This window comes from Galeopterus variegatus, unplaced genomic scaffold, assembly GCF_000696425.1.
Source record: "Galeopterus variegatus unplaced genomic scaffold, G_variegatus-3.0.2 Scaffold5461, whole genome shotgun sequence".
NCBI classification, from domain to species: Eukaryota; Metazoa; Chordata; class Mammalia; order Dermoptera; family Cynocephalidae; genus Galeopterus; species Galeopterus variegatus.
In genome coordinates, this window is record NW_007731572.1 from 50,315 (window position 1) to 60,291 (window position 9,977).

Here is a 9,977-nt window from a genome sequence, read left to right on the forward strand (position 1 = left end):
CGCAGCAGACTCCACCCCGTGCAGTGTCGCCCAGGCCTGGAGAGGAGCAGCCGTCCTGCATCCGGCCTCACGCGGGGCAAGGGTGCTGAGGCTCCAGGAGGCTGTGGCATGCTGGGGTCTGGCCGCTGGATGGCGTCCGAGCATCCCCACTCCCCCCCACAGTTCTGTCCCCGTCGCATGCCCTGGTGTGGAGGGCTGGCTTTCCATTAGCATATGGCAGAGCCGGGCAGTTACGCCAGCAGCGGAGGTGGTCCCAGCCCACAGGGACGGCCGTGGTGCGTAGGTTTTCTGGGGAAGGGGCTGCAATGTAGTGTAGGATGGAGGGGACAAAGCTTGTGAAGATGCTGAGTACAGCGGGGAGCTCAGACAGTGGGACAGAGGCCTCAGGGCCCTAGGGGGCCCTGGGGTGGGTGGCAGCCCGGCCTGGAGTTGCATTCTCAGGGGCTCCCAGACCTGGTCACTCCTCCAGAGCCTGGCGGCCTCCTTCCCCCTCCCCCCTTATCCCCTGAGCAGCTGCCTCAATACACCCAGTCTCGTCTCCGTCCCTGCACTGGCCAGACCCTCCTCCTTCAGTCCTGCTGTCCCCTCCCCGGCACATGCCTTCTAAGGTGCGTAAATCAAAGCCCCTCCCCGACCCCTGCAGAGTCAAGTTCAACCTCCTTTCCACGAGCTCGAGACCTGGCCACGGATCACTCCAGCCTCATTCCCTAACACCCCCAGGTCCTCTGCGACAGCCCCACACCCCTGCTCACCAGGAACCGCTCCCGCTCTGTCCACACCCTGTGGGCGTGGGGTGGGGTTGGGTCCCTCCTGGCCTTTGCTCATGCTGGTCCCTCTGCCTGGGGCACCTCCCCTGGCTGATGCCCACTTGTCCTGGAGGGCCCAGTGCAGGCACCCTCTCCCAGGACGCCCGTCCTGCCCCTTCTGCCTGGCTCAACCTCTGCTGCAGGCACCACAGCCTCTGTGGGTTCCTATCTGCACCCGGCCATCTCAGTGGTGGGAAAAGCACAGCAGCATCATGGGGCAGACACTGGGGGTGACACGGAGCTCAGGGGGCTGAGGGTGGGAGTGTCCTCTCCACTGCTCCCTGGTGGTCCCTGCTGTGCTGTGGGACAAATGACAGCCCTCTGCTTTAAGCAGTCAGCGTGTGGAGGAGGGGACAGGATGGTTCTGTCGTTTCCACCTAAACTTCAAAATGCCCGTGCCCTTCCCCAGGGTGTTCCACCACCAGGGAGTTCTGGGCACTCGCCAACACCAGGGTTCAGATGGACAAGAACAGGCAAGGTGTCCATCCTCAAGGACCGGGGACAGAGTCACACCCAGCGGTCTTTCAGCTTAAGGCGGTGGGCTTAGGAAAGCACTGACCTGAGGGCGCATGCCTGGGGGGCACAGGCTTGGGGGACATAGGGTTGGGGGTGTACATTGCCTGGGGTGCAGACCTAGGGGTACAAACCTGGAGGGCACAGGCTTGTGAGGTGTAGACTTGGGGAGCACAGACCTGGGGGTGCAGACTTGGGGTGCACAGGCCTGGGAGCACAGGCAGGGCCAGCTGCTGGCCTGGAAGTCAGCTGGAGGGGCCCATCCCTGGAGGTCACTAAGTATGGGGCATCCCTGGTGGAGACAGGCCCTGCCTGGGAGTGAGAAGCCGAAGAGGAGGGAGGAAAGAAACCTGTGTTGGCACTGGGGGCCCCCATCCTATGGGTTCAAAACATGTGTGGAGGAGGTCTGGAAGACATGGCAGAATGTCTCACTCTACGTGGGTCCCTGCTTGCCGCTCTAGGGGACAGCTCGTGCATACCCCAGTGGGGCAGTGGGGTGGCTATGGTTCTCGGGAGGGTTGTGACAGTCAGTAAGCTGTCCTCCAGGAGGGGAGTGGCTCATAGTTGTGGTCCCACTGACAAAGTCAATAGAAACCGTGACTTTGTGGCCTCACACAGGCCTAGGACACCCGTCCTGTAGGTGTAGGTGCTCCGGGCCACACGTGGTCATGGACACAGCCACAGTCCTGTGCCTCACCCTCCCCTGCTTGTCCAGGGGACTCCAGCAGGGCAAATGCCCCCTTTGCTCTGGAGACTCAACAAGGTGGAGGGTGGCTTGCTCTTGAGGCTCTGGCCAGGACCAGGATGGCGGCTAGTGCATGCGGCTTCCCCTGGGACCCCCGGGGCCTGCCTACTTGCAGGTCTCCACGGGTTGCTGGGGTGTGGGATGAAGCCGAGCTAATGGAGCTGCTTGCGGGCGGCGGCTTGTGCTGGGCGCGGGGCTTTCGCTTCACCTCACCGCCGTCCCTCTGCTTTGTTCTGCAGTGAACTTTGACCACTTCCAGATCCTGCGGGCCATTGGGAAGGGCAGCTTCGGCAAGGTAAGGCGGAGCCTCTGCGGCATGCCAGAGGCCGTGGCGGGACTGTGGTGCTGGAAGGGTGCCCCCCGCAGCCCACCTGCTTGCTTTCTCTTCTGGGGAAGCCGGACCCCCTGGGTGGTGGGCTCCAGGTGTGTCGGGGAGGGTGTGGACGCTCCTCCCGCCGAGCAGGCCGCAGTGATGGGGCGTCAGGAGGGGCTGCCGGCCAAGCTCACGAACGCCTTTTAGTCCAGATCTGGGGGGTCTTGCAGCGCAGCAGGGAGCTGAGGGTGATGACGGCCCAGCCGCGGCAGGGACAGCCCTGACATCCACCCACTCTGACTAGTGAGGCCACTGTGATGGTCCATTTGTGTTGCAAACAAAATAGCCGAGACTGGGTGATTTATAAAGACAAGCGACAGTTATTGCTTGTAGCTTCTGAGACTGGGAAGTCCAAAGTCCATCTGGTAGTGGTGACAGTGACCCAGGGGTCTCACACTGCGAGATGGTGGAAGCAGAGAGAGAGAGAAAGACAGACTCTCCTCTCCTTTTAAAGCCCTCAGAGCCACGCCCCTGACCACCATTTTTAACCCATTCACTACTGCACGGTCCTACGATCCAATCACCTCTTCAAGGCTCCACCTTTCAATGACCGTAATAGGATTCCCCACCCTCTTAACAGTCACAGTGGGGGTAGGTTTCTAATACACGAAACTTGGGGCACACAATTCAAGCTTCAGGGAGTTTTGGGGGGACACAATGCAATCCACTACACCCACCTTGTGGCCCCGCGCTGAGGCCCACGTCCAAGAGCCACTGGGACCCTCCAAGGCTGTTGGTGACCAGAGTGGCAGCAGTGTGCTCATACCTGTTCCTTGAGGGCATGTGGGGGACACCACCATGCACGCAAGTGGCCACGTCCCCGTCCTCATCCTGGTCTCGGGTGGCCCTGCCTCCCCTGTACTCCAGATGGGCCTGCTTGGGCCCCAGTCCTGTACTTTCCTTCAGTTTTCTCTTGGCCAGATCTAACCTCCTGATTACCGACTGTGATGTCTGGAGATTGGGGGTAATTATAACTCAAAGAGGCTTAACCAGTGCTCTGAAAAGGTTGGAAGTAGCCCAGGCTTCTGTGCTGCGGCTCTGCTGGGGATGAATCACTTCTGCATGGACAGCTTCTTTGCAGTGTCCAGGGAGCTGCAGATGGGCTCGGCCCCTCCCTTGACTGCCCGCACAGCTGTCTGAACGCTGCGTCTGTCGAAGCTCCATCAGCCCTTCCCATGCTCTGCAACCCGAGCGCAGTACGTGGTGCGTTTGGATGCTGTAAGTTGCCTCCACTTCGTCGTGTCACAGACTGTGGCCCTGGGTCGTGGGGCCCGGGGTCATTGTAAGCCAGAGCCAGTGAATTCACTGAAAATGCTGTTAAGCACCAAGGAGGATCTGCATCTCTGGGTGTCAGGAGGTACGGCTGGGCCTGTGCTGCCCTGTAGCCTGGTGGACCATGAAAATGGTTGGCCTCGGGCATGAGGGCCTGAAGTTGGTGTAGTTTGTCAGAGACGCTGAAGGCCATGGGGATGGCCTCTGCCCCCCTGTTCTCCCAACCGAGTGTGAGCTCTGGTCCCCAGGGCCACAGAGGGTGCAAGCAAGCACCAGGGCAGGCACGATGGGGTTGGGATCCGCCCCCCGCTGGCAGCAGAAGACAGCAGCTGTGCCGGGTTCAAGAGGGGAGGCTCAGACAGGGAGACCCTGGGGTCACCACACATCCAGGAATCAGCCCCGAGGAGGGATGCTGGGAAGCCTGGGCTGGCGCCAGCGCGTCTAGAGAGGGCCAGGCTGGGACATCTGAGAGGCAAAGACCCGCCTGGGTGGGCGAGGCTGGTGGGTGCAGGTGCTGTTTCCTGGGGCCCTGCCTCCGCTGCGCACGCCCCTCCCCACCCTCTCCACCTCTGCCAGTCCCCACCCCACCAGTGTCTGCAGAGCCGCAGGATTCTGGCTCCTCTGAAAAGCCTGCCTGCCTGGAAGCAGGAGCTGCAGAGTGAGGTGCAGAGGAGCTGCTGGCCTCGTTTCAGAGGCGCGTTAGCCCACAATTGGAGGGTCCTGCTGCTCCCTAATTAGGGCACCTAATGAGGCCTCCAGGGGCCTCCGGGCTGCAGTTGCTGGGGGTGTCTGGGAATGTGGGGAGGGGAGGCCTGTCGCAGACCCAGCCCTGCCCCCCCTGCCCCCCCCCATGCTGCTTTCAGCCCCAGCGGGAAGGAATGAGGATCAGTGCGTGTGGCTGGGCCTGTGTGTGTCGGTGCCTAGATGGCCATGGCTCCACTGCTGCAGCAGCCACCGTTCCTGTTTCCCTGTGGGGGGGGCGCACCCCAGCACCACCACCAGAGAGCCTGGTGTTGCGAAGACGGTGGAGCGGGTGTGGACGCCTAGCCACCCAAGCCTGGCCGTGTTCAGGAACGGTGGCAGCGTCTGTTTCCAGCCCAATGGCACGTAGCTACGGCTGCCCAACCCTTTGGGGCCAGGGCTCTGGCAGATGGATTTCCAAACTTGTATCTGGTCCTTGGCTCTCGTTTTTGTTTTCAATTTTTTGAAGACTGTGATAAATTGCCCATAACAGAATTGACCCTCTTAGCCATTTTCAGTGCACAGTTCTGTGGCATTAAGCCCATTCACACTGTTGTGCAGCAGATCTCTAGGACGTTTTCTAGATCTTAGAACTGGAACTCTGTCCCCATTACCCACGAACTCTCACTTCCCCTCCCCCAGCCCTGGCAAGCACCACTGCACTTTCTGTCTCTATGAATTTGACTGCTCTAGGTCCCTCATCATCTTAATCTGTTCAGGCTGCTGCATCAAAAACCCTGCAGACAGGGTGGCTTCAACCACAAACATTTATTTCTCTCAGTTCTGGAGGCAGAGGAACAAGATCAAGCCAGATTCAGTGCCTGGTCCTTACACGTCAAAAGAGGCAGGAGAGCTCGGGGTCCCTTATAAAGACATGAATCCCATTCACAAGGGTCCCGCCTCATGACTCATCACCTCCCCACCCCTAATTCCATCACCTCGGGGGTGAGGATTTCAACGTATGAACTGGGGTGACACAGTCAGCCATTGCACTGAAGTGGAACCGCACAGTATTTGCTTCATGTGACCGCACAGTGTCCCCAAGGTTCACCGTGTTACAGTGTGTGTTAGAGTTCCCCTCCTTCTTAAGGCCGAATGATATTCCATGGTTTGTGTACACGGCATTGTGTTTATCTATTTGTTCTTTGACGGACACTTGGGTTGATCCACATTTTTGTGATTGTGAATGATGCTGCTGTGAACCTGGGTGTGCAGACATCTCTAAGAGCCCCTGTTTTAAATTCTTCCATCTGGAAGTGGGTGTTGGGAAAATAGAATGGTTCGATCAGGACCCTTGCCTCGGTTGGGTGTGGTTCAGCACATCCATTGTAAGCAAATTGTGTGTGTGTATGTGCATGTGTGCGCGTGTGTGCGTCCGTTTGTGTGTGCGCGCACGTGTGTGCGTGTGTGCGTGCGCGCGCGTGTGTACGTGTGTGCGTGCGTGTGTGCGCGCGCGCGTGTGCATGTGTGTGTGCGTGCGCGTGTGTGCGCACACGTGTGCGTGCATGTGTGTGCGCGTGTGTGCGTGCGTTTGTGCGTGCGTGTGTGTGCGTGGGTGTGTGCGTGGGTGCGTGCGCGTGTGCATGTGTGTGTGCATGTGCGTGTGTGTGCGTGTGTGTGTGCATGTGTGTGCGTGTGCGTGTGTGGAGTTAGCGTGCATGCGCACCGATGTATCTTTTTAGTTTTGTTGCTGTNCGTGCGTGTGTGCGTGCGTGTGTGCGTGCGTGTGTGTGCGTGGGTGTGTGCGTGGGTGCGTGCGCGTGTGCATGTGTGTGTGCATGTGTGTGCATGTGCGTGTGTGCGTGTGTGTGTGTGCATGTGTGTGTGTGTGCGTGTGTGGAGTTAGCGTGCATGCGCACCGATGTATCTTTTTAGTTTTGTTGCTGTTCTTGTGTTGTGCAGAGAATCTTGGGTGAGGCAGGCTGGCAGGCGTTTGCCTCGGGCATCCGCCACACTTGGCCATGCTTTCCAACCTGAGGCTTCCAAGGACCTTTTGGCCAGTTACCTAGCTCATAGACCTGTGTGTAAGGGGTCTGGAGACCCAGCCTCGTATGTGTGGGGTCTGGTGACCCAGCCTGGCGTGTTTAGGGTTTGTGACCCAGTCTGTGAATGGGCTTGAGGGGGTCTGTGAGCTCCAGACCCAGCCCTAGCTCAGCAATTGGCCCAGTCGGTGCAGGATTAGCAGCAGGTAAAAGAGCCCGACAACCAGTGTGGTCGTGCAGCTAGAGTATTGGTGTCACGAACAGGATTAAGAGCACGACAATTGGTGATGTCAACAGGATTCCGACATTAGCCAGAGCTCCACTAGCTCAGCAATTGGCCCAGTCGGTGCAGGATTAGCAGCAGGTAAAAGAGCCCGACAACCAGCGTGGTCGTGCAGCTAGAGTATTGGTGTCACGAACAGGATTAAGAGCACGACAATTGGTGATGTCGACAGGATTCCGACATTAGCCAGAGCTCCACAGTGGCATTGCTGGGTCGTATGGTAATTCTGTGTTCGACTTTTTGAGGAACCTGCAGCCTGTTCCCACCGCGGCTGCACCATTCCGCACTCCCAGCGGCAGGGCTAGGGCTCCGTTTCCCTCCATGTCCTCGTGGGCACGCGTCATGTCTCTCTTGGTTCTGGTTTTGATAGTAGCTGTTCCACTGGGGTTGAGGTGGTGTCTCATTGTGGTTTTGATTTGCATTTCCCTGATGGTCATGAAGACTGGTTTTTAAATCCTGTTGGCGAGAGTCTCATCTCTCAGGAGGAGCTGTTTGAGTGCAGGGCTCTGAGTCAGGTTGCCACGTGTCAGCTGAGAGGGGGCTGGGCCCTGCAGGTCTCCTGCCCAGGGGTCCCCTGCTCAGGGCAGCAGGCTCTGGTGGTGCCCCTGACTCAGGCTTTGGGACTTCTCGCCTGGGCTCCTCACCCGAGCCGAGCCAGAGCTCTGAGGAGAATCTGGTGGAACTCTAGAAGCCTCCATTCACGGGATGGCATTGGCTGGCTGGAATTGCTCGTCTGCCAGGCATCTGCTCTTCCCGGGGATGACAGGTTGGCCTCGAGAAACTTGGGATGTGGGCAGACCCACTGATCACCTGGAACTGGGAGGAATCCTGTGCTGGGAGAGGGGCTACGTCCGGACCCCAGCGAAGAGCTCACGGCCCGTACACCTGGTCCTGGGAGCCGGAGGCCTGTGCAGAGCAAACACATGGCATGGGCTGCCCGTCATACCCCCAGCTTTGTTCTCCCTTGTTCTGTCCAACTGATGTCCAGAGAGTGATGTGGCCATAATTAATCCAGGACAGATAGTCTAGGTGGGGATAATCAGGACTTGGAGAAAATCAATCCATTTTCCTCCTGGTGTGGACCTTCGTCCAGGCCTCCCTCCCTCCCTTCCCCTCCCCTGTCTTTCCCCCACCCCTTCCCTCTTGCTGCTCAGTGTGATTAAAAACTTGGAGGACTGGCTTCCAGCCAGGGGTTAGGAAAGGCCACGGCATCTGAGAAGCCAGCCGTCCTCCCCCAGCACTGCGTAATTGTGTTTGTTCTGAATTCAGGAAATTGAATTCCAGCCCAGGCTACGGTTATCCCAGGGGCTGTTATCACAGGACCACTGATGGGGCGGGGGCAGCCTCCTTCCACGTCCCTGCACGAGCTGGTTGGCAGTGAGCTTGGACACAGCTACCCCTGATGGATGCCCAGTGCGGGGTCTCTGACGCCAGGGCCCCTCTGGGACCGGGCCTGGTTGGGGGCGCTGGCACCTGTGCGGGAGGGGCTGTGGCCCCCAGCTGGGCATGCAGCCCGGGCCGCGCTCAGCTCTCACCTGTGCCCCGCTGCCTGTGAGCCCCGTTCTGGACACACTGCTCCTCCTAAGAGGATCTGACACTCTGGGGCTCCTGGCAGGACAGGGGGAAGGGCAGTGTTTTCTTGCTCTTCCAGTCACGGTCTCCTGCCCTCTGCCCTCCCTTGAACCAAACAAACACACCATTGAAGAAACGCTGCCATTGCCACTGTGGGGGACGACAGACGCTGCCCCTTCCCTCCTGGACTCCAGAGCTGGGTCTGTGAAGTAAACTGGCACCAGGAGAAAAGGCACACAGGTCTGTTAGCTTTAATATCAGGCGTGTGGCGGCGTTACAAGAAAGACAAGTGAATTCCCGAGACGTGGTGGGGCCGGAGCACCGACCTGCCCTCCTAACAGAAGGGGAGCGCGGTTGGCTGCCTGGGGAGAGCCGGTGGCCTTGGAGAAAGTCACGCGGAGCTGCAGAAGAACTGACGGCAGGCAGGACGCTCGGCAGTGTCTGGGGCTGGTGTCCGCCCCGCCTGAGTCCATCGTCCCGGTCAATGAAGCTGCAGGGAGGGGACTTATGGTGTTGGGGTCCTTTCGGAGGGTCTGTTTTCAGGCAGATATGGGGACTTCAGGAAAGGCCTCTCCCCGCACTGGCTGTCTTCACATGCCTTCAGCTCAAAGTGCACAACACAGCCAAGTGTCAGATATTGGGTGGCTTGTCCCGAGCGCCCTCACGCCCTCACGCCCTCACGCCCATGCCCCCCATGCCACCCCTCTGTCCACCAGGCTGGCCCTCCACCTCCCCGCGCTCCCCCCCGGGGCCCCTCTGTGCCCAGGTCCCTCCTGGACCCCCGTTCTCAGCTCTCCTGCCTCAGGGAGGCCGATGCCTGGGTGCTTGGAGTCCGCGCCCAGCCAGGGCTTGGTTTTACGATGAGGATTGCCACTCGCACAATCAGAACACGAAAATACTCTATTTTGGAAAATAGCCTGCTCCATCTGGCATTTACCATTTTCCACTCGGCAAGCGTGTGCTCCTGAGCCAGTCGGGGACACCCCGTCTGCTTCTTCAGGGAGTGGCCACCACCGTGGCACCTGCCGGCTTCAGGGACGCTGCTTTGCTCCTGGCCACGCTGTTCACATGAGGGCACCTCAGGCATGTTTTTGTGTCGCCAGCTCTCCCGCCTCACTTGTGCCCTTTGTTCCAAAAACGTTGCTGCTCCCACCCTTTATCTTTCCAATTGAACTTTAGAATGAATCTTGTCAAGATCAAAAATAAACCCACTGAGATTTGGGCAGGAATTCCATTTTAAGATTAATTGGGAGGAAAGGTGATGTCTTACCCATCCGGGGCTCTCGCACCTTTGAACGCGATAGCCTGAGGTTCTGCCCTGTTAGTTCTTTGCGTCGTGTTGTACTTAGGATATGTTGTTCCTATCGCTGTCATATGTTACATTGTTATATACGTATTTTTTGTTATTGTGAATAGAGATGTTATTGTCTGACTTGTTTCCCACTTTTGGAAAACCACTGACCCCGTGCCTCCGCGTGCCCGCCTTGCCTCCGCTTCCCCTTGGCTGCTGGGGGGGGGGCTCTTCCCCAGGACCCCACGTTGTGCCTGGGGCGGGAGGACCTGCCTGTCATGGGGTGTGGCCCTGGCACATGGTCTGGGGTGGCAGGTGTGGGCTGAGGGTCGGGTCTGGCTTTGCCAACCTGTGGGTTGTCCCTGCTGGGACTAGGAGACCCACTGTTGGCCTAACCAG

The 9,977-nt window shown here is 58.9% G+C and overlaps 1 protein-coding gene across 1 annotated transcript in view; it reads left to right on the plus strand.

Moving 5' to 3' along the window:
* Positions 1-2,305: 2,305 nt before the first annotated feature.
* Positions 2,306-9,977, plus strand: part of STK32C (serine/threonine kinase 32C) — a 50,478-nt gene continuing 42,806 nt past the window's right edge. Inside the window, exon 1 of the mRNA XM_008589460.1 lies at positions 2,306-2,359. The gene's annotated coding sequence lies outside the window, so the exon portion shown is untranslated. The remainder of the gene's footprint in view (positions 2,360-9,977) is intronic.